Raw genomic sequence first — 23,500 nt, 5'->3', positions numbered from 1 at the left:
TCTCCTCTTGAACGCCGCAGACACAACAACTCAGCCACCCTCCTCCTCGTTGTTTTTCTGCCAATAAAACCAACCACATGCTGCTATTTTTTTTATGCCATTTAAACCAGCACATAGACTCACCATTTTAGCCCTTCATTAACCTCCCTTACTCTTCAATTTTACCGCAACCCAACATCATTAATCTCTTTCTCTCCTGTAGAAACACCACAGTACGGCCTCCAACCATCTCTCTCTCCTTTAGAGACGCCACAGCAGTACAACCTCCAGCCATCTTCGTTTTCTCCTCTTTTGAACGCCCCAACAGAACCACGCAGCCATTATTGTCCCTTATTCTTCTTTAGAAATGCCCTTCATAGCAGCCACCTTCAATCCATACCTCCTTTTAATACAGTACTCCAAGCTATTTCGAATCAGGCCTGAAGGAATATCACCCAACCACCTCTCCGTTGTAAAGGTAACTTAGTTATTTAATTTATTTTTTGTATTTGTTTTTTTATCATCTCTAGTTTTCATTTCTTCAATGGCCGTTTTATTTAGAATCACCACATCGTTTGGTTGAGGATTTTTTTTTATTTCTCTTATTTTTCCTATTTCTTTTGTTTTTCAATAATCTCTTTTTGTATCTAATTTTAGTAGGATTAGAGAGTTCATGCTTTATTTTTCACATCCATTATTATTGTGATTGAACTACATGAATCAAGATTGTTTATTTTGGAATTTTTAGTGATCATCGTAGTTCGAATTTTTCTTTCATATTTATATTTTTGCTAGCTTGAGAACCATCCCATATACGTGCTCATTTTTTTCTAACTTGGTGGCTTTATACGATCTCAAATTTTCTGATTTATGAATCCCATATGCGTGTTCATATTTCCTTGATTTAGTAATTTTATATGGTGTTGATTTTGCCGATTTTGAGATCTATGCATGTTCATATTTCACTGATTTGGTGGTTTTACATGGTTTCGATTTTTTCCAATTCTGAGATCTATGCATGTGTATTCATATTTTTTAGATTTGATAATTTCACATGATATTAATTTTTTCCAATTTTGAGATCCACATATGTTCATATTTTCTTGATTTGATAATTTGACGTAGTATTTATTTTTCTCAATCATAAGATCCATGTATGTTCATATCTTGTCGATGTGGTAATTTTGTGAGATATTGAATTTTGCAATCTATTAAGTTATCATATGCTCATAATTTCCTATTTTGAAAGATTTCATGTTCATAATTACTCTTTTGGAAACTTCATTTTTGGAAACTTCATTTTTTGAAATTTCTATTTTGGAAAATTCATAATTTTTTATTTTAGAAAAATTCATATTTATAAATATCTAATTTAGAAATTTCCTTTTTGTGATTTTCCAATTTAAAAGTTTGCACTCTCATATTTAGAAATTTCATGTTCATAGAAATTTTTGATTTTCTAATTCGAAAATTTCGCGTTCTTTTAAAATCTTTTTATTTTAGGAAATTCCTGTTTTACAAATTTCTAATTTTAGACTTGTCATATTGGTCATTTTTAATTTTATAAAAATTATTTTTATAAATTTCTAATTTGAAAATTTTCACATTCCTAATTTAGAAACTTCATAAATTACTGATTTAGAAATTTCACATTCATAATTTTTTTAATTTGAAAATTTTACTTAAATTCCTATTTTATTTAATTTGGAAAGTAATTGCAAATGTGGATTTTTAATTAAAGAATATTGTCATGCAAACTTTAGAACACATGATATTATTTGGGCTTTTTCAAAGTTTTCCCTTTTTGCGAAATTTAATAAATCATGTAATAATTGGAGAATCTTAACTGTAAGATTCGTTTCTTAAATTCGATATAGATTGCTAATAATTGAATCCTAATTTGACTTTTAGTGTTTGTATGTTGACCATAGGATAATTTTGGATTATAATAGAAACCGATCATCTAATCGGGTAGGTTTAGTGCCTAACACTTTTCGAAACCCGTAATCTGACCCCTTACCTGTTTCTCTTATCTGTGGACCGATCTAGATCCATTTAGAGTTATTTTTTAGTTCCTAGACCTAAACTAGGTGGCGATTCTCATTTCTTAAAAAATCCCCAATTTACCAATCGGACTCGTTTAAACTATTTAGTGTAAAAAAATCTAGACGATTTCAGATTAAAACAAATAATTATCTAAGATGATCTTGCTTGAGCTTCATTAACCTCTCTAACAGAGGTCTAGCCATAGATCATAGCAAGAATAATAAAAATAAAATAAAAAGAAAAAGAAAAGAAAAGAGAGAAGAAAAATGATGATTCTTTATTAATTTCGGCTTGAAACTGGCAGAGTACTCCTTCTCTTTACAAAGCTTGAATATAAAGTAAACCTAAAAATCTAAAAACTAAAAAATAGAAAAGAACTAGAGAAGATAATCTTGGAGGAGATGAGACGATTTGGCTCTAGTCTAGTCACTTATTTATAGAAGCTAGATTAGGGTTCCTTTAAAATTTGGCATACTTTCATGTTTTACAAGACTTTGAACCCTAACTTGCTATGTTACAAATCATGTCGCCTTAACATTACACCAATCTTGAGAAAAAGTTTGTCAATGTCACTGCGTAGTGATTCCTATTGGCCAGTTGCCTTTGGTCTTCGGTCCTTGATTTTGTCTTGAGTCTTGAATTGTAATGTGCATCTTTAATTATCTTGGTTCATCCTTTTTACTATTGCGACTTTGGTCTGTTACACGCAAATAACCATAATTAGTCCGAATATTCACAATTTATTCAAAAATAATAATAATTATGGACTATCAATATATTATGTCTATTTAAGGGATTTATGTATTATACAACCTTATAGTCTCTGCAATTAGGGTTCTAGAAACAACTTTCTAGGCCCTGATCACAACACACCATGAGTTCCAGCTCAAATGTGGAAGTTCTAAAACTTCAGAACCCTGAGAAAGTTTTGCTTGATTGGGCCATAATAAAGGGATTTCTACTGAATCCCCGTCATTTTCAATAGGTTCTTTATAATTTCATAATTTATTTTAAATACCTGTGGAAAGTTCAGTAGCATCATATGAAGGTTGTACACATGCAGGGTACTTTCCCATCACATAATTCTCTTGTAATGGCTTAGGGATTTGAAATGAAAATTGTACCATCGTCACTCCTGCTGTTATGTATTCCGGGTGTTCAACAAGAAACCTGCAAAATAGGAACATAAGAACAACTGTAAAGCAAAGAATGAACATTATTTTCTAAGACAACATGAAATAAATTCTATTTTATTTTATTGTTAGAGAATAATAGAGAACATTTTTCTCGGCTGATAGAGTAAAGCAGGACGTACTTCTGGACTTTCACCATGGATTGAATTCTCTTGCCAGATGATACATGAATCTAATAAGAAAGATCAAATAAGAAAATCTGAATAATTTTAACAAAGTTACTTAAAGGAAAATGGAATTGGCAGTTTTAAAGGAGCCCGCAATGAAAGGGAAATATAGTGGTTGTGCCTTCCAATATTAAATGCAAAACAAAATTGGAAAGGAATACATACACATCTGCAAATTTGGTGCTTCCTTAACCTCTGATCCTAAGTAAACATTTCCAACCAAGAGGGGGCTGAGCCTGCTACCATCCTGTGAGATGTCAGCTGGATCCTCTCACAAGTTATATCTGGTTGCCACTAGCGAGCTCTTTCACAAATGAAAGGTTCTTGCAAGATACTCTCTCTAATTTCTGTAAGTAAGCAAGTCTAATTCATAAACATCAAGTCATGCTTTTTTTGTTGAAAGTTACATCAACTCATAATCAACTAAACTTAGAACAAATTCAATAGCTTCACAAACCAAACAACAAAACAGATTCATGAGAACCTGAAGTTCCACCTAAGGTGATCAACCCAAACATGCACATAGATAATTAAAAGAAACGACATATAGATCAACAGATACCTTATTTCAGTCTTTTTCCCTCTTTCATGCACCTGCTTTGATCTCTACTTCTACTACCACTTTTGTGCTTCTTCTTACTCTTAGGACTCCCTATTCTCAAGATTTGGTGTAAAAGAGGATCAATTGTAAAAGAAGAAAAATAGAAATTGAAGGAACATAATTAAATGGTACCTTGGTGTACTACTTGTATATTCAATATCCCAAATAAGATTACAAACTCAGAGAAGCCTTCTTTAGGAAGTTGGAGAACGTAAGAAGACTCAACTTGTTGATGCCGGAAAGAGAGATGAAGGAAAAAAAGAGGAGAGAAAAACAAGCACTGAACTAGGATAGAAAACAAGCAATGAAGAAATTGTTCTTCAGAAGCTTAAGGCTCAAAATTCATTCCAACCATCAATTACGAAGTTATGGACTTAATTAAATACATGGAACGCCCCTTAGCTATAAAAGCTCTTATAGTTCAAAATTCTTGAGAACCAAGTAACCTAACAAGTAAACTTAATAGGCACTAATCAAGACACAAAACATTGGAAACTACAAAAAATTAAACTACAAGAAGGTGAACTGTATTTTGACGTACTAAAACTGTAATTTTCAAAGTTAGAATGACAACCAACAAAATGGACCCATAGTCAAGTTGTTTGTCTTGCCTAAATGATTACCACACGACCCACTTTGGTGATCATCAAGTCCTCACTCTAGGCCGGTGTTGAACTTCATCTAAACCAACAAGTGAAGCCCAATACCTAGGCCCAACATATTAACGGTGTAATAAGTCCATTGGAATGGATACATCATCTAGATGTCACAAGAGAGACATTACTCATGGTTCCATGCCAACCACTCATGAGAATGCTTATTAAATATTTTAAAATATTCTCCATCACAATTAGAGAATAAGATACATTGTATTAAGGTGCATGAGAAACACCGTATCATTAGTAGTATATCTCATCACAAATGGAAGGTTGTGATGGAGGATATTCTAGAGTACTTATGGATATTTAGAATATATCAATCAGGATATATTGTAGAATATGTCAATCTAAGTGTGTCGTTCTTTGGCAATGGCGCCACCATGATTGTTGTGTCATCGTCGAACTTGAATCTCTTATATTTTCTCTTTTGCTATTATTTTTCTAGAATTTTTTTTTTTTTTTTTGTCAATAAAAGTTACATCTCCTTCTATATCTCTAAAAATCTCCTAAATTCACACATTCATCTTACACAATATTATTTTCTTTTCTATCTAAAATCTCTCCTCATGCACCTTAATACAATGCATCTTGTTCTCTAACAAGGGGATGAATGCATGTGGATCATCCAAGATCCTTACACTTAAGTTCAATTTCTCTTAGGTTCCATACATGTGTATTTGTGTTAATTAACATATTGATTATGATTATGGGAAGATGTGATTTTAAGAACAAATAAATTTGCCAAAAACTATAGGAGCTCTAAGAAGTGCTCTTCGCAGGATACAGTCATGTAGGCTCCTCAGAGAACTAAGAGAGGTTGCGACAATTAATATCTATATAGATCCATTAAACTGTTTTAAACTAAAGCACACCAAGTACAAGCATAAGGACTATTTATTTTAATTGTTCTACATAGAAAGATAAGGAGAAAAAAACGTGGGAAAGAGTATTTTGGATACTTCAAAACTCAAAAGAATTTTCAAAACGTGACCAACTTAATTTAGACTTAATTCCCATTCCAGCTCACTATTCATTTTAATTCCAAAAACATGCCTAGCGAGATCGTCAGTTTTTGGAAAGAAAAAAAACAACGATCTCAATACTTTTTTTTAATCAGTGAGTTCGGCACTTTAAAAACATGTGTTCTCACTAGGCATGTTTTGGGAATTAAAATGAGCAGTGAGTTGGAATTGGAATTTCGTCGTATTCAACTCCCTAAATTGAAAAAATCTTTACTAACTATATTATTTAGTTACAATTCAAAATTTTGGGGGCATCTAGAAAGAAAACCCTATATTTATGCCTGTTAAGTGGTTTTTCCCAGAATTCTAATAAAGAGCCTAATTTTCTATGATTCAGACCATCAAGATAGGGGCCATCATAGCCTTAAATACTCAATTATCTTTAATGTATATGTTGGTGAGGAATGTTCCCATTCCATGTGGATCTATGTGGGTTTTTATTTTATTTTTATCCAATCAGATCAGTAATTCACGTTCTAAGTTTAATTTCAGATTTAATTTGACCCCGATTCAATTTATTCCACACCTAGCCTTGTCAAACTGCTAGAATATATAAGATTCAAGTAATATACCACCATGAATAATAAGAATAATAATGAATGATACACATATTTGTAACTTTTAACCTCTAAACAAATTTCAAGAAAAATTAGTAAGGTAGATAGACATACCATTTTATGAAATAACTCTGAAATGGGATCGGGCCTGTGACTTCACTCTTAAATGCAAATCGCTTGTGAATCCTAATTTCGACATGCAGAAAATACTAAAAGTATTCACGAAGAAACACGAAAGACATGACCACAAGCTTTTGAATCTCAAAACAAGATCGTAAGGAATAAATTCCAATGAAAAAAAATGAAATACGAAGTGAGTAAAGAAGGAGAGAGTCTAAGCTCTTTCTTTTCGATTAGGGCAACTATAATAGAAAGCGATCTTAAATACTACGAAAATATCCCTGAATGAAATTACACAATTACCCTTCAAACCTAAAAGTGCTTAAAAACTATTGAAATATCCTGAATGAAATTACATAATTACCCTTCGAACCTAAAAGTTCTTAAAAACTATTGAAATTACTTTAAACACTATTTTGAAGGCTCAAAAGGCTAACCAAAAGTTTCACCCTTCAAAACAATTTAAGTTGAATTGGAAATTCAAATATAGCCCAATGCGCATATGCCAGCTAGAGAAAATGGAAAACCTGCCAAAATTTTTACTCAATTGTTTATCTAGTTCAATGATAGTCACAAACTATATAATTCTAACATATCAACGCATCTTGTAAAAGGAATCGGAATTTCAGGAATACGTTGATGAAAACCTTGCTGACGAGCAAACTTGTGAGGACTATACATTTCCACCTCACATATATTACGATGACGAAATACAACAAATCCAAATAGTGAATGGGGCAATAAGTCGAGAAAGCACTTACAACTATCTGTGTTTTCATACCTCAATAGGTCTGAGTTAGACCTTTCTACAAAAATCACAAAAACAGAGATACCAAGTTGAATGTAGTACATCGAGCCATCAATGCAGTTACCATAAAGGTGTTTGGACGAAAAACATCACTACTTTTATAAGGGAGAACAAAATGACATAGTCACATGGAGAGAAATGAAGTTGTCATGGCTTCATTTTCGACATTCTGATTTGTAGGAAAGTCTAGTCTGATAAATGGATTTTTTCCCTTTATAACTCCTTATAACCAAAGTGACTCGAGAAGAAAAGGGTGTTCGTAATTTTGTTCTAAGACGTTGATTAATTAAATTGATTTTATCCTTTCTTTGTACTTCATGGTTAGATGATGATTATAAATTTATTCAGTTTTGGTGTACCACCAATCCACTCATTGTGCCTAACACTCACTCCCCTTATCAAAATCCAATAAAGAGTATGCCTTGAACAGGTATTGGAAAGAAATAGGGAGTTCTGAAATATTGTTACAACCCATGAGTTCATCAAAATTGGGAACTACTTCTTCATAATACTCACCCATAATAGAAAGTCGAGAAATCTTCTACATTTCCCATAAAAAAAGGTCAACTTCCACAACCCATTTCAAAAGTGTTAATTTCAGGACACCAGACGTCGTACAAAGTCTAATACATGCCGTTAAGACTATTGTATTCCTTACTAGCTGCAAATATGGCATCACCAAGATAATATGTCCCCTTTCTACTCTATAGTTTATGGCTCATGTCCAAACCCCAATCCCAAAAATTATTAAGATATCAAATATCGCCTCGAAGTTCAATATCTGAGCCCCATTAAGTGAAACGTTGCATAATTTTCTACATTAAAATAGACTATGAACAATTTTAAACTTGATTGTGATGAGGAAGATGACATAAAGATGGTTGACGCTCTGTATCAATCTTGTCTCCTGCAAGTACGTTAGTTGTTAAAAGGTATTCACTTAAAACTACCATATTGAGTAATATGTCCCTTTTTGTATCTTGCACCCTCAAAGAACCAACTATCGGTGTATGCACAATAAGCCTCAACTCTACAAATGGACTATTTTCTCCTCTTGAATGACCAGTTATCATAACATGGGAAAAACACAGTCATTTTCTCTTTTGAGAGGGATTTACAAGGTCATCTACCCACCTTTCGCACAGTAAATTCCTTTTGGAATGATTTTTATTCCTTGAACCTTTGGGGAAAGCGTCTTTAGTTATCCATGTGGATTAAAAAACAAAACTCACATTTATTCAAAAAAAAATTTCATGCCTCACCAAGTACTAGTAAAATGTTAATTAAAGGTACATAAAAATAGGAGATGCAAGTGTAAATCAAAAGGTATCATGCTTAATAATGTTCTGGTACCAGTTAGCGTTGTCCACTCACGAGCCATTGATAAACAATTGTTTTGAATACTAGTCAACCAGCGCATAAACATATCTCATTTATGGTTCTTTTATCCAGTTGGTGTTGTTTGCTCCCGAGCACCATTTATAAATAATTGTTCTGGAGACTGGTCAATCGACATGTACATGCCCCTCGTCACACGACATATCTAGTCAATTAGCGTTGTCTGCCTCCGAGTACCACTAATAAACAACTACTTTGGATATTGGCTAACTGACGTGTACAAATTGCTCGTCACATGGTTCTTCTAGCCAATTGGTGTTGTCCACCCCCGAGAACCATTGATAAATAACTACTTTGGAGACTGGCCAACTAATGTGTACAAATCTTTCGTCACGTGGTTCTTCTAGCCAATAAGCGTTGTTCGCCTCCGAGTATCACTAATAAATAACTACTTTGAAGACTGGCCAACCAACATGTACAAATATGTCGTCACGTGGTTCTTCTAGCTAATTGGATCTGTTCACCCTCAAGCACCACTGATAAACAACTGCTTTGGAAACTGGACAACCGACATGTAAAAATCTTTCATCACGTGATTTTTCTAGCCTGTTAGGGTTGTCCGCTCCCGAGCACCACTGATAGACAGTCAACATGTACACAATTCTCATCACGTGGTTCTTTTAATCAGTTAGTGTTGTTCGCCCCCGAGCACCATTAATAAACAACTACTTTGGAGACTGGCTAACCGGCAAGTACAAATCTTTTATCATGTGGTTCTTCTAGCCAGTTAACGTTGTCCGTCGTCGAGCACCACTAGTATACAAATATTTTGAAGATTGGCCAACTGGAGTGTACATACACATCTCTTGTCAATCAGTATCTCCAATAAATTAAAGTTGTTCGCCCTTGAGCAAGACTAACAAATAGATGCTCTGAAGACTGGTTAACAAGGGTTATAAGTTCTCGATCTATACTTCCTGTTACAATTCATTATAAATAAAAGGAATATACAAGGATAATCAAATTCGAAAAATTAACTTTTTTGTAACAACAAAGATCAAAGTGTTAGTTGTCGAGATACAGTAAGGAGAACCAAAGCTGTTAGTTGTTGAAATTAGAGTTACCAAGCTCCTAACATAATAGTCGACCAAATGATCAAAAATAAAAAAATAAAGCCATGCAAATTGTACAAATATGTAAACGAGAGAAATTAAAAGGCCACCCTAAAATATCCATATTATTGAATTCGGATCATGGTTCTTGTGTTTCAACCAAATACTGGAGTATTGAAACTCATTTTGCTAGCTATTACAATCTTGCCCCTGTCTTCTATACTATTTAAAGACCATAAAGCTAAAGGAAATAAGCAGTTTCGTACTTGTAGATCTGAAGTTTCGTACTTGTAGATCTGAAGTACTACACCTAGACCTTTTTGAAGCGTCCGTCGTCACAAAGTTTTTGATGTCGAGGATATGAAGGTGTGAGACTTGATTAAACTAGATCCACCGTATGCCTTCAGAACTTTTGTTGGAAGGAGAGAGAAAGAGAAAAGTGATGCTGGCCTCAATTCCAACACAGAAAAAAGGAAGGAGTAAAGGAAGAAAATTTAAAAATTAAAGGAAGAAAATATATTCGGATCTGAACTGATCACCATGGGACATCGGCCTAGATTCAACCATCAGTGATGTCGCCCAAATTGCAGCCCTTAGCCACCTTTTGTTGTGTTGGATGCCATGAACACCATCTTCAACGATTTCATTCATCTCCCAATTGGTTCAGTGCTCAAAGACCCTTCGGACAAACTCTACAATCAGTAAATGGTGAACCTGCGGCTCCTTGGTTCCACATTCTTGACTAATCTCGTTTGACCACCAAAGAGAAAATCTATTGTCTTTTGTGACACACATTTACAAAGATAAGATTCAGTTTCTAAGTCCAATTCATTTTGTTTGGTACACGTCTAGTAGTAAGAGTATTAAAGTCCAACTCAATTACTTTAATCCACCTCCAAATCAGTCCCACATGTGTCTGTGTTGAGATTGAAGACTAGCAAGTGTTTCAGTTGTACTGGATAACTCAATCCAACATGGACCCAAATCAATTATCCAAGTCCAAATCCAAATTCTCTATGCCACGTAAGTAATGCTAAAATGTATAATTTTTTGAAACAAATTCCTTGGTCAACCAAGAGTCCTAGTTAATCAACTCCATTACAGAAACACATCCCCTAGGGCCCATATCAAAGATGTGCAATCAAAGCCCACTACACCTAAAGAAAAAAAAAAATTTGTCCTTTAAAGCCCAATTCTTCTATTCCATTTATAAAAATAAAAAAAAAAAACAGATTTTATGTTGTCTCTTGTGGCAATCACGCCTTGAATTTGATTCAAATTAAATTCCAATGCCCGAAGCAGGTTTCTAACAGAAAAAAAAATAGTTTTTTTTTTTTTTTTCCTCTTAAGATTGACCACTTAGCCTAGTGGTAGGACTTTGTGGAGGTCGTTCCCAAGGTCTTAGGTGAACCCCTTCTTATGCTGGTCTGGGTCTGCCTTAACCCTGTTGACCTTTCAAAAAAAAAAAATATTTTGTTAAGTCAACGACACATGCATGGTAATTGAATCCATTCCCCCTGGGTTTGCTAAGCCCAAGCTCTCCTTACAAGAAGAAAAAAGCACACACAACCCAACTCAAAACTTTTTTTTTTTTGCTTCGACCCATAAGAAGTTGGGGATAGGTACTACATGGTTCTTTGTGTTATTATGAAGATAGGGAATTTTCGAAATAAAATCATCTCATTAAACCCATTTGTTTGTTATTATACTAATATGTTCTTGGGAAGTCTTCTTAAAGATAAAATGAGGAGATTGGAGAATTTTTTAGGAAAAGCCTCAATTCGGGTCAAGGTTGGCAAGATAAAATTGCAAGAAGATAAGCTCAAAATTGCAAAATCATCCATTTGCAAGAAAAAAATATTTTCAAGGAAACATGGACGTTGTGCTTTCGACAATACATTCTTGAGGGGACATTTGTAAGCATCAAAATTTTAGGAAGGTCCTTAGAAATTTTATAAATCAAAATAAAACCCCAAAAAGTCATAAGTGGATTTATGTATCCAAATTGGGCTTCACTAATTGGGAATAGACCTTCAAAGTCATGGGTTGGAGTTTTTACAAATAAAGCCTACAACCTAAACAAATTTAAATGATCAATGTTAAATGTTGAGTTTCATAACCAAATAAATGAGTTTGGCCCAACAACAATTCATAGAATCTTTAAAATCGGATTTGGATGAATTTAGCCTTTAGATTAACCAATCAAGGCTCTCTAAGTCGGGGCATAATTGAAAATCTAAATTATCTTTAAGTCAATAAATATCAAAGCCTTCCTCATTTAAAAGGGATCTGAATCACTTTCTCTAAGAAGACAAAAGTTTTTCCTCTAAAGAAGAAGAAGTTCTCATGCCCTCTTCTAAAAAAAAAGTAAAGCTCTTCAAAAGAATTGGACTCTGATTGAAGAGAAGATCAAGCCTAAAATTCTTCTCCAAAAGTCAAGAAATCCTTCTCAATTGATAAAGCGTGAAGCCAAAAAAAAAAAAAAAAAAATCTACAGAAGCCTCTACATAAGAATAAGTACAAGTAAAGCCACCATAAAAGCAACCTCTTCAATCAATCACGCACAAAGTCTGGAAAGAAGAAAGCTACACACTTTATATTTATTTTTGTCAAAATCAATATAAAATTATTTGCAATCTTATTTTATGAATCTCAATATAGATTTGTAAAATTTGTTGTCAACACCACAATCATTAATGCTCTTACCCTAGAGGTTCAAGACTTAATACTTGATGGGCTTGGAGGAAAAACAAAAGGTTTTTGGCTAGATGTTGAAGATGAGAACATTTGGGTCATTTTCTATTAGTATCTTGGAGAAAATTGGAGTCAGGAGACAAGTCATCAGTTTGAAAACACAAGGGTAGTATCTCAAATATTCACCCAAACCCAAAGGCATTTGTCTAGCTAAATCACGCTACTATCAATTATTCATTTAGGTTTGCTCTTACTACTCTAGTATTACAAATACAAAGTGCTACCAATATTGGGAGAATCATGGAGTAGGGACCTATATTGCCCAATTGGTGGTACTAGTCGGAACCACAAACTTTATAAACTGAAAGAGTTCTTGGTATGGTTTGTACTTGCTTGGTAAAATCAAGCAAACCACGAACCCGCCAAATTTTGATTGGGTTCGACGAATCAAAACATGCCAATTCACAACAATTTTTTAATTGGATCAGTGAGGCAAACCATTTATTATATATTTTTTCAATATTTATCTTTAGAATTTGAATTGATATTGTTGTTGGACTCCCCTTAAGAATTAAGGGAAAATTTTTGTGGGCAAAGATTTGAGCCATCAATAAAACCAAACAAATCATGGCCCTTTAGAACTGGAACAAATTCTTGACGTCATAGAAGATTGTTGGTCCGATCCAACTTAATTGAAGCAAGGTGAGAGCTATTGGAGACAATAAAAGTTGGGTTGTTTGAGGTGCCAGATGAAATCATGTTTAGCAGAAAATGAGATGGACTGATTAGAGAAGGTAAGAGGAAAAAAATGAGGATCAACTAAGGAACTAATTAGAGGAAGGAAGAAATGAAGATCAGTTGACAGATGTCAAGCTTGCTCTGATACCATGAACACAAAAGCAATATTTTATTGAGAACAACTGTATATCCCCATATTTGGGGTTTATCTATACTTATAAAGAAAATAGAATTTGCTTACGGAAAGTGGCTGCAATCAAGGGACTGTTGAATATCTATCTAGTAGAGAGAATCAAGGAGAGATTATAGAAGATATTGATGACTGATTCCATTGTGATTCAGATGGGTCGGATCTTCTAAATGGGTCAATACTAACATTGTTTCTTATTGACGCGTCGCAAAGTTATTCAAATGGTTGGAAGCCATTTCAAATTTTGGGGTTTGGAACAGCTAACAAATGTTCCAAATATGCCAGTAATGCTTACTCTTAACATTAATCATTTATGGGAACGCACTAACACTATACAAAGGCGAGTAGTGCTTCATACCATTTCAAAAGAGTAGGAATAGGGCTATCAATGGATGCTTATCGATTTGAATATAGCAATAGCCGAATCTGAAATTTTTATCTGATACCCGAATTCGAATTCAAATCTTATTATCCTATCGAATATCAGAGATCATATAATATCCCATTAGAATTGGAATAATTTGTATATTAAATAAACACTATTTTTCCTTATCAAACTCATTTTTCATTAATAAAAAAATATATTATATATTATACTATGTATATAAAAAATAAATCAAGTAAAATAATACATATTATATCTTATTTCTAATCAGATATTATCGGATTTAAAATGTTAAATCTAAATCCGTATCCGATAAAGATTCAAATATATAAAACTATCCGAATTTGAAACCGATATTTGAAATTTTCGGATAATATCTGATTTTTCGAATTCGAATCGGATTCGAATTTTCGACTATCCATTGACAACCATAAGTAGGAATGTCAAAATAGACAAATCTTTTTGAGATGTTAAATTAAGGAGACTCCTATAGACACCAGTTAAGATTAATGAGCAAAAATTAACCCAAAGAGATCATTTACGTTAATTAGGTTAAATTATCCATAAAGATCAAGATATCAGTGGATTAACATTAGTTGTCAAGATATTATAACTACCTCACTCCCCTATTGTTCTAGGATTAACATTAGCTGGTTCCTTCAAAAAAATCCAGCTAAAAAGGTTCCAAATTTGAGCAGCAAACGAGCATTCAACAAAGAAATGTCTAATATGGGTATGATGAACATTGCTCTTCTAGTATTGGGTCTAGGATTGGGTCTTCTGATTTCAACTCTTGCTGTTTGTGTAAGATCTAATCGAGTTCGTTGTAGATCTGCTATTTCTGAGTGCACGGTTGGCAGACAGTGACTGTTGAATCTTGGAAACCAAACGCCAGAACCGACTGCACTAAGGATTCAATCCTAAGGAGGCGAAATTGGTTTTAAGGACAGCGGCTTCTCCGTGCCTCAGTCACCGATAAGTTCTTCCAATTTCATCGAATTATTTACATTATAATATTGCTTATTTTTCAGTGTTTCAATAAATCAGATTCATAATTAATATCCAACAAAATATGGACTAACCATGTATTTTGTCTAATAAAGGGATTTAGTGTGCAATTTATCTATAAAGTTAATGTAATAAAGCCTTTAGAAACCAATTTCTAGACCCTAATCACATACCAATACCTTTATCCTTAAAAGATACAACTCTAAAGTTGCACACATATTTGAGGATATTTTGAGAAATCCAACATAAAGGAGATATACAACGAAAACCAATGTCCTCATGGGGTCTTGGATGATAGCATTCCCATAACATGACGGATCATAATCACGATAAAAAAGAAGTTAGTACTTGACTATAGGCCATAAATAATGAAAGCACCAACTTGCAGGTGTCCCAAAACATTTTGTGCATGATGTTTGGCCATAGATGCTTCAGGATTAATATAAAAAAGGTAGTCAGTTTCCTTTATAACTGGACGAAAACGATTATAGAAAGGCATAATTGACAAATTTCTGGAAAAAAAAAAACATTTTATACAGCAAGAGCAAACTGAAACGTAGAATAGATACTATCATCCAATAAAGTATAAATTGAATGATATATATACCAAACCTACCAAAATATGTATCGATCCGTGGAGGACTAGATATGTTTTCCAATTGTGGTGTCTTAAATTCTTAAACCAAGAGGAAAATTATACTCACTTGGCACTCCCTGTATTAGAGTCATCAACAACCCTCAAGGGTCACTTTCTCCGTGGCCGGCTTTCAATCTAAGTTTGCATACAAGGGAGAAGATAATCTTAAGCTTTGAGTCAAAGGGATAAATAACAAAACTGAACTCTACTAGGAGTCATCTTAAGTCTAATAAAAAAAAAGTACTAGGAAAGGTGAGATATGATAAACATCCTAGTATATAAAGCAAGTGACTACATGCATGAAGCATACATACAAACTAGATTGAAGCAAAAAATATCTTCTACTTTAACAGGGTATATAAGCTTAAATAAAAACCCATAAATAAAATCAAATATGTTACCTTCTCCTGATGTGATCTGGGAGATTGATGACCCTTTCTAAGATATCTTCAATACTGCAAGAGCCAAGATAATCAGTGTTATAGCAAATATAAAATATATATATATATCTATATATATATATACATATATATCAACTAAGCCATAAATCAAAAGATATATATATTTAAGTACGCAAAGGGTATTGTACATAAAACTACAGAAAAGAAATCAGACCTTTTATTTCTAGTGAAAAGAGTGAGTTTTCCGGATGAAGAAAATGAGATCAAAGCGATGTCATCACAAAACGTAGCAAGTTCATGAAAAGTTCATGAAATTTCCTGAGGAGCCCATTTTTATCTTTTTGAGTTACAACACAAGCAAAAAAAACTTTATAACATCTTCAAACTATAATAAAATGGGAAAATTAAACTAACCAGTACCACATTCATTTTGCAAAAACACATTCACATTAACCTACAATGATCAAACTGAAACTAACAAAGGCCAATGCCAGAATCAACTAAGCACCAAAACTGCATAACCCACTTCCCCAAGGTATAGACAATCATGTTTTGCTTACAACATGAATTTTGTTTCTCAAAATTTAACCCACCATCAAATGCAACCCACTGAGATATTTGTAATATGGGAATTATTTTGAAAACATGTTATTTCCTTGAAGACAAAGTCCAAGTGAGATTTTCGCTACCCACAGATAGCTATGCAATTTGCACACCATAGAACAAGAGGCATCAAAAGATTGGGTATGATGAGCATTGCTCTTCTTGTTGGATTTGGTTTAAATTGGATCTCATCATTAAGATCTAGACCCAATCCAATAACTAAAATCATCGTACATATAAGTAGTGAGCGGCATACGATGTAGGCCAAAATCACAAAAATGATATGAGAAATGAAGGAAGATGAAGATAAGCTCTTTCTTTCATTTTTGGGCAAATGAAAATTTGAATATAGGTTATGAGAAGGCGATCTTAAATACTAGGGAAAAAATACGAAAATACCCCCCCCCCCCTCCCACCCCACCAATTACAAACTTACCCTTCAAACCTAAAAATTCTCAAAAATTGTTGATCAAGGTCTAGAAAGTGATTTATAGAGCCCTAATTACATAAACTTTACGAGTAAACTATACACTAAATTCCCTTATTAGATATAATTCATTATTAGTCAATAATAATTGTTGATTTCAATAAAATGATATATTTTGGGAACTAATTACTGTTATTTTTGTGTAACAGGAAAAAATCATAAATTTCTGAAAACAAATCAAAAAATTTGAAAAAATCATTGCGATCAAGGATCCAAAAGAAGTCAACTAACCAAGACCTAGGTCAATTTGGCCCACATGGACCGCGTCACCTTGGTCAACGTGGGCGATGCGTTGATGTAAATGAATGACTCCTCTATATTTTCACAGGAGCTTTGCTGAAGATGTTTCGTATTGAATTGGGGTTTGGAAGTTTTTGTGTTTGTAGAAGGGTTCCAAACCCTATAAACCCTAATATGATTTCTATAAATAAGATACCAGACCAGAGCTTAAAATATATCTATAAATATATATTCAGAATTTTAGGAATTTTCTTTCTTGTTTTTCTTTTAACTTTTGTTTAAAGAAGAAGTTGTAATCAATGAGACTACCGACTTTCGAATCAAGAGCAATAAAGAAGAATTTCTATTCTCTTTATCTTGTATGTTTATTTTATTTACTGATCTTGCAATGACTATTGGCTAAACTCTTCATTAGATCGGTCAAGGAAACTTGAGCAAGTTTCTATTAACCCTTTTTATTGTTCCTATATCTATGCTTTATTATGTTATTGAGAAAATCTTTTAGTAAAAATTATCGGACAGAATATTGATTGTTCTACTATTCTGATGGTTTATACTTTCATCAGTTCAAGATAAACCATGCCTTACAAAGATATTTAATATTTGTCTTATAATTTTAACTTCTAATCCACGAACATTAGTTTTGTTTAGTAGATTGAGATAAATAAAAAATAACTAAAATATTAATAGAACTTGCAATGGTGGATCAGACCGTTCTAAACTTTTTCATAGTGTTTTAAATCTTTTATTATAGTGTTTTGTTTTAAATAGTTTATTTTCAAAAATTATTTTTAAATTGGTTACGTGAATCTAAATCGGGTCTAAAGTAAAAAAGAACATCGGATCAACATTGTCTCTGTGGATCGATCCTTACTTGCCAAGGTTTATATTTTATTCATTATTTTAACATCAATGTACATCGAATAAATTGGCACCATTTCCGGGGACAACGATGTGATCCAATTACTTTTATCCAAAAATTCGATTCGATTTTCTTTCGATCGAAGTTTTATTTTTCAAAAAAATCCAAAAACAAATCGTTGGATTCCTGAAGTCTGTATGAACAAAACCCTAAAATTTTATCAAAATTTCATCAGAATTTTACCACGACATCTTAATCAATTAAGACAACATGATCAAACCTCAAGATTCGTGGTTTAAATGTTTACAGAATCTTGTTTCAGACTACAAGAACCTCATGAGCAATTAATTTTTTTAGAATTCTAACTTTGTTTTTTTCTTCTGTTTTCAACGAAGGAATTGACAAGGAGCGACTCGGTTGGAAATTTTATCCAATCATTTGACTCGATTTCTCTCCCATGAAGACATAAACATTTTATTTTCTATGTTTATTTTATTTTTATTTAATTACTTTTTTATATTAGACTTGTAGTAAAAGTTAATAACTTATAAACGAATTTTAAATTTATTTTAATTTGATCTGAGAAGGCTCGGATTGTAATAGATTTAAGAAAGGACGATAGTGGGACGTAACGATCTCGGCACCTCGGCTTCGTACACGAGATTGGTGTCAGTGGCCCAAGTCAATTCAACTCGCTCATCCCTTGTCTATAATGGGAGGTAAGACTCAAAACCCCCACGCAACTCTTGTAAGTGGTTACTATACTAGCTTTGGGTGAGTTAACTGCACATAGTAAAAAGAATTCCCTTAAGAAAATGACACAATTAATATAAGAATCGGATTTCATCATCAAATTCTTGCCTTATTAGAAAATTAATTCACACAAGTCAAATTTAACTAAAATATTATTAGACTCGACCATAGGTACCATCAAGCTCAATAGACAAAGCTTGTCTGAGTTGTCTCAATTGTACATCTTAATCAAGGTCGATGCCTAAACGAGATCCTACCCTGTTATACCTTACTGTACTAAGGGGATAAACTACATCTATTCTAGACAAAGAGATGATTTAAGAGTGTCATTGCTCCGCATTATGCACCGTCTCTCATCTGGGGGTTAAACTGGCTGACTTTGATTTCATAAAACTGGGTTGGAAACTCAGATTATTCCTTTGAAATAGTTAGGGGTTGTCTAGTCTATAGAACCCATAAAACACTGTATGAATTCCTCAATGTTTTGCATCGTCATGGAGTTTAGGATAGAATCATAGATCCATGTGTGTCCTAGGAGATAATTATAGTCATTTTCTCGAGTATTGTCCGAGTCTGCCCATGCTTTGTGATATGTAGGCTAATATGCGTAAATCTCAAAATTCTTATTGGATGCCTACACCTAGTTCATTCAACCAGCCATACGATGTAGATAATTGATCTCCCTTGGATACCATACCTTGTCAAAACGAGTTCACTCAGGATAGTCGTTTTGCTAATCATGTGGACGGCTATATTCAGAACACCTCGATGATGAACCCAACCATAATTTCCTAATAATCATATGATTCTCAACAATTCTTCGAATTTAGAATTATAGAGCCAAAGTCAACATTCAATTACTTACTTTTGTCCTCTCCTCCTACTTCGACATTAAAGTCCTTGATGACTGAGTTGTTAAATCAACAACAACAGTTTATCTAACAACAATAGGGATCAAGCCTTAATCAACCTGGGAAAAATTAATCAATTAAAAAATGAGCATATCTTAATTTGAAAAAATCCACCATTCTTTCAAAATAACCTTAGCAACCAATTCCATTCTTTGAAGAATTCGGTGATTGTCTATCAATGACTAATAACACTTTATTGATTGAAGTCCAACAAGGTCAACTAACTGTGCCCTTAAAAGAAAGAGAGAATGATTATTTTTCAAATGAGATAACCCCAGAAAGCTAACCCATATTTCAAATTCCCAATGAGTTAGCCAATTACACAAATTTGGCTAAAGAAACTAATTCACCATCAGAGGAGACTATTGTCCCAGAGGAATCAATGATCAATTCTAATTTGTTAGTCACACCAATCCAACTTCATACCGGCCTATCCTTTTACAAGATTATAAAGACTCTACCTATCTTACAACTTCCATTCTCTTAAGAAATACGATGGTTGAAAATTATTTTGAAAATGTGATGACACTAAGAATTGAAGATAAACAAGAAATGTTGATCATTTTAAAAAATCATTTTCATGTCCTAACGATGATCCAAATCTATCTATCTATTATTTGAGGTAGGAAATCAATCGTCGTGTCCATCAAATTAGATGTTAGGAAAATACCTAGGAATCAGACCATTTGGCAGGTCCCGCTGAAGACGTTAAACTTAGCGTTTCTAGAAGGCAACCCGTGTGTTTTTATTTTAATTAGTAGTGTAGTTGTGAAACAAAACCTTTTTCTTAAAAAAAAAAATAAAAAATTAGATAGGATTGTTTTATGCAGTTATCTCTAAATCTTTTCAGATCAGTTGTAACAATATTTTGGAGTAAAAAGGGCATTTCACAATTTTCTTTTATTGCTTTGTTAGCAATTAATAGGAAATTATCGACAGTGGAAAATATAAATAAGAGAGGTTTTAAATGTGTCTCTAGATGTGTATTGTGCTGTAGTTGTCAAGAGACAAATGATCATGTTTTCTTTCAATGCCTGTACACTAGATGGGTTTGAGAACAGTGTCTGAAGAGTTTGGAATTATCAGAGTTGGTGGGGGGACGATTGAGGAGGAAGTGCAGGTAATAACTAACGTTTTGTATAAGGAAAATCAACTCCATCAGATGTTGTATACAACATTTTGTGCAGTGATTTACTTATGCTGGAGAGAAAGAAATCAACGGTTGTTTGTTGAGGTGTTTATTTAGAAGGAAGTGATCTTGAAACATGTGGAAAAGGTAGTAAGGCTTCGGTTTGAGGGGATAATAGTTGTGAACAAGAAAACAGAGGTAACAGTAGAGGTCTTGAAGAATTGGAATTGTGGGTTTTCATTGGTTCCAACTGCAATTCAATGCCTATCGTGAGAACGCCCAGCCACTAATGTGTTGAAGGTTAATACGGATGGATCATTATCAATACAAGGTGTGGGTTTTGATTTTATTGGGAGAGATAACGATGGATTAATTCAGTTTGCTGGCTACTGCAATAGCGAAGAAGGGGACATTATCAAGATCGAAATCCAAGCTATCTTGGAAGCAATGCATTTTGCAAGACTGAGGGAATTCAAACGAATTCTGATTTCATCAGGTTCGTTGTACTCAATCAAGTACATTAAGGGAGAATTCATACCTTCATGGAAGTATGTATAAACATTGCTGGAGATTGCAGACCAAGCTCATATCTTTGATAAGTTTGAATTCGAATTTCAATGGAGAGAATCAAACATAACAACAGATTATTTAGCAAAATTAGGGGCTATTTTGAATGGTTTTTTTTTTATATTTCATGATAGTTCTAATGTTCCTCAAGATCTTCTAAGAATTGTTGAAGAAGATTTATTATGTATTTACACTCGTTATTAGTGTTTTTTTAAGGGAGAGATCCCTTTAACCTCAGCTTACCAATAAATAAATAATATATATATATATATATATATATTGCACATTCATGCCCAATTTGTTTCAGGTGTGATCTAACCCCCCTCTCCATTTATTTATTGTTTCCATTTTGAGGACAATATTTCATTTAGGTTTGAGGGTATTAGGTTTGCTCACAATTGCATTGTTAATTTATTTTCAAGTTTTTAAAAAAGTTGAAATATATATATATATTTAATACTTTTGAAATATTTTCTTCAAAATCTTTGTATGTACTGTTTATATATGAATTTCAAATCTTAGGCTCATATTCTAATTTTTTTTATCATAAGTTCTTTTTATTCTTCATTAAGAAAATCAAAATATTATTTTGAAAATTCACGACACTTTTGATTGAATAATGAAAAAATAAAATTTTATGAAATAAGAGTTAACTCTCTTCTCTATCTAGAATGTTAGGAAAAATCAAGTCTAGTGAACTATGACTTTTTTGTCCTTTGGTTGGCTGGTTAGAAGAAAAACAGAACTGGGGTTAATATGACTTGCACAGCAACCATATGATTACATTAAGAACCTTGGAAACGGTTACCTATTTTTTGTAAAAAGAATACCAGAAAAATGGTGATGTGTGAAAAAGTTGAAAAAAATAAAAAGCAGAAAGATGTAAAAAAAAATCAAAATAAAATAAAAAATGCTAGAACTAAAAAAGTGCAAAAAGAAAAGAATCTAATGAGATCAAATCAAGTAGTTTCAATAGTTCGAAAACTGCCAACGATAAAAATATGAGTAAGCTAGAATATCACATGATAAAGCCCATTAAAGGTATTAAAGTGAACATCCACACCTCTCACAAACCCAGATAGAATGCTTAGTTTCGAGTTAGAACTTAGATAAAACCAACAATTCTTAGTAGTTAGGGGGTGAGATCTTGTTCTTAAAAAAAATGTTGCTTTTTAAAAGAAAAGTTAGAAAATTGCATAGGCACTTAAGTTACTCTTGAAATTTTCTAACTATATTATTTAGTTACAACTTAAAATTCTAGGGGCATTTAGAAAGAAAATCATATAGTTATGTCTTTTAAGTAGTTTTTCTTAGAATTCTAACAAAGAGCATAATTTTCTATGATTCAGACCATCAAGATAGGGGGCCATCATAGCCTTAAATACTCAATTATCTTTAATATATATGTTGCAGAGGAGTTTTCCCATTCCATGTGGATCTATGTGGGTTTTTTATTTTGTTTTTGTTCTTATCCAATCAGATCAGTACTTCGCGTTCTGAGTTTAATATCGGATTTGATTTGACCCTGATTCAATTTATTTCACACCTAGCCTTGTCAAACTGCTAGAATATATAAGATTCAACTAATATATTACCATGAATAATAATAATAATAATAATAATAATGAATGATAGATATATTTGTAACTTCTAACCTTTAAAAAAATTTCAAGAAAAATTAGTAAGGTAGATAGACATACCATTTGATGAAATAGCTCTGAAATGGGATCGGGCCTGTGACTTCACTCTTAAATGCAAATCACTTGTGAATCCTAATTTCGGCATGCAGAAAATACTAAAAATATTAATGAAGGAACACAAAAGACACGAGCACAAGCATTTGAATCTCAAAACAAGACCATAAGGAATAAATTCCAATGAAAAAAATAAGATGCAAAGTGAGGAAATTAAGAAAGAGAGTCTAAGTTCTTTCCTTTCGATTAGGGTAACTATAAAATTGATTATAGGTTATTAGAAAGCGATCTTAAATACTAATTGCAAAATATGAAAACATCCCTGAATGAAATTACACAATTATCCTTCAAACCTAAAAGTGCTTTAAAACTATTGAAATATCCCGAATGAAATTACATAATTACCCTTCGAATCTAAATTTGCTTTAAAAACTATTGAAATTACTTTAAAACACAATTTTGAAGGCTCAAAAGGCTGACCAAAACTTTCACCCTTCAAACCAATTGAAGTTGAATTGGAAATTCAAATATAGTCCAAATGCGCACATGCCACCTTGAGAAAATGGAAAACCTGCCAAAAACTACCTAACTCGGACTAA

At 32.9% G+C, this 23,500-nt stretch overlaps 2 long non-coding RNA genes across 4 annotated transcripts; both read right to left on the bottom strand.

Moving 5' to 3' along the window:
* Positions 1-2,306: 2,306 nt before the first annotated feature.
* On the bottom strand, positions 2,307-23,131 carry LOC147383940 (uncharacterized). 3 transcript variants are annotated; one of them, XR_015173128.1, is made up of 5 exons: positions 22,908-23,131; positions 3,551-3,732; positions 3,341-3,390; positions 3,044-3,195; positions 2,307-2,722 (listed from the first exon to the last, which is right to left on the bottom strand). It is a non-coding gene; the product is annotated as an uncharacterized LOC147383940 (long non-coding RNA). The 3 variants fall into 3 exon arrangements; XR_015173127.1 differs by lacking the exon at positions 22,908-23,131 and adding an exon at positions 3,948-6,563; XR_015173126.1 differs by lacking the exon at positions 22,908-23,131 and adding an exon at positions 6,339-6,563.
* LOC147383941 (uncharacterized) lies at positions 15,294-16,095 on the bottom strand. The gene is made up of 3 exons (XR_015173129.1): positions 15,870-16,095; positions 15,656-15,709; positions 15,294-15,389 (listed from the first exon to the last, which is right to left on the bottom strand). It is a non-coding gene; the product is annotated as an uncharacterized LOC147383941 (long non-coding RNA).
* Positions 23,132-23,500: the final 369 nt, after the last annotated feature.

This window comes from Akebia trifoliata, chromosome 15 (assembly GCF_017979445.1).
Source record: "Akebia trifoliata isolate Shusen 1 chromosome 15, ASM1797944v1, whole genome shotgun sequence".
NCBI classification, from domain to species: domain Eukaryota; kingdom Viridiplantae; phylum Streptophyta; class Magnoliopsida; order Ranunculales; family Lardizabalaceae; genus Akebia; species Akebia trifoliata.
This window is presented reverse-complemented; position numbering and strand designations above follow the sequence as displayed.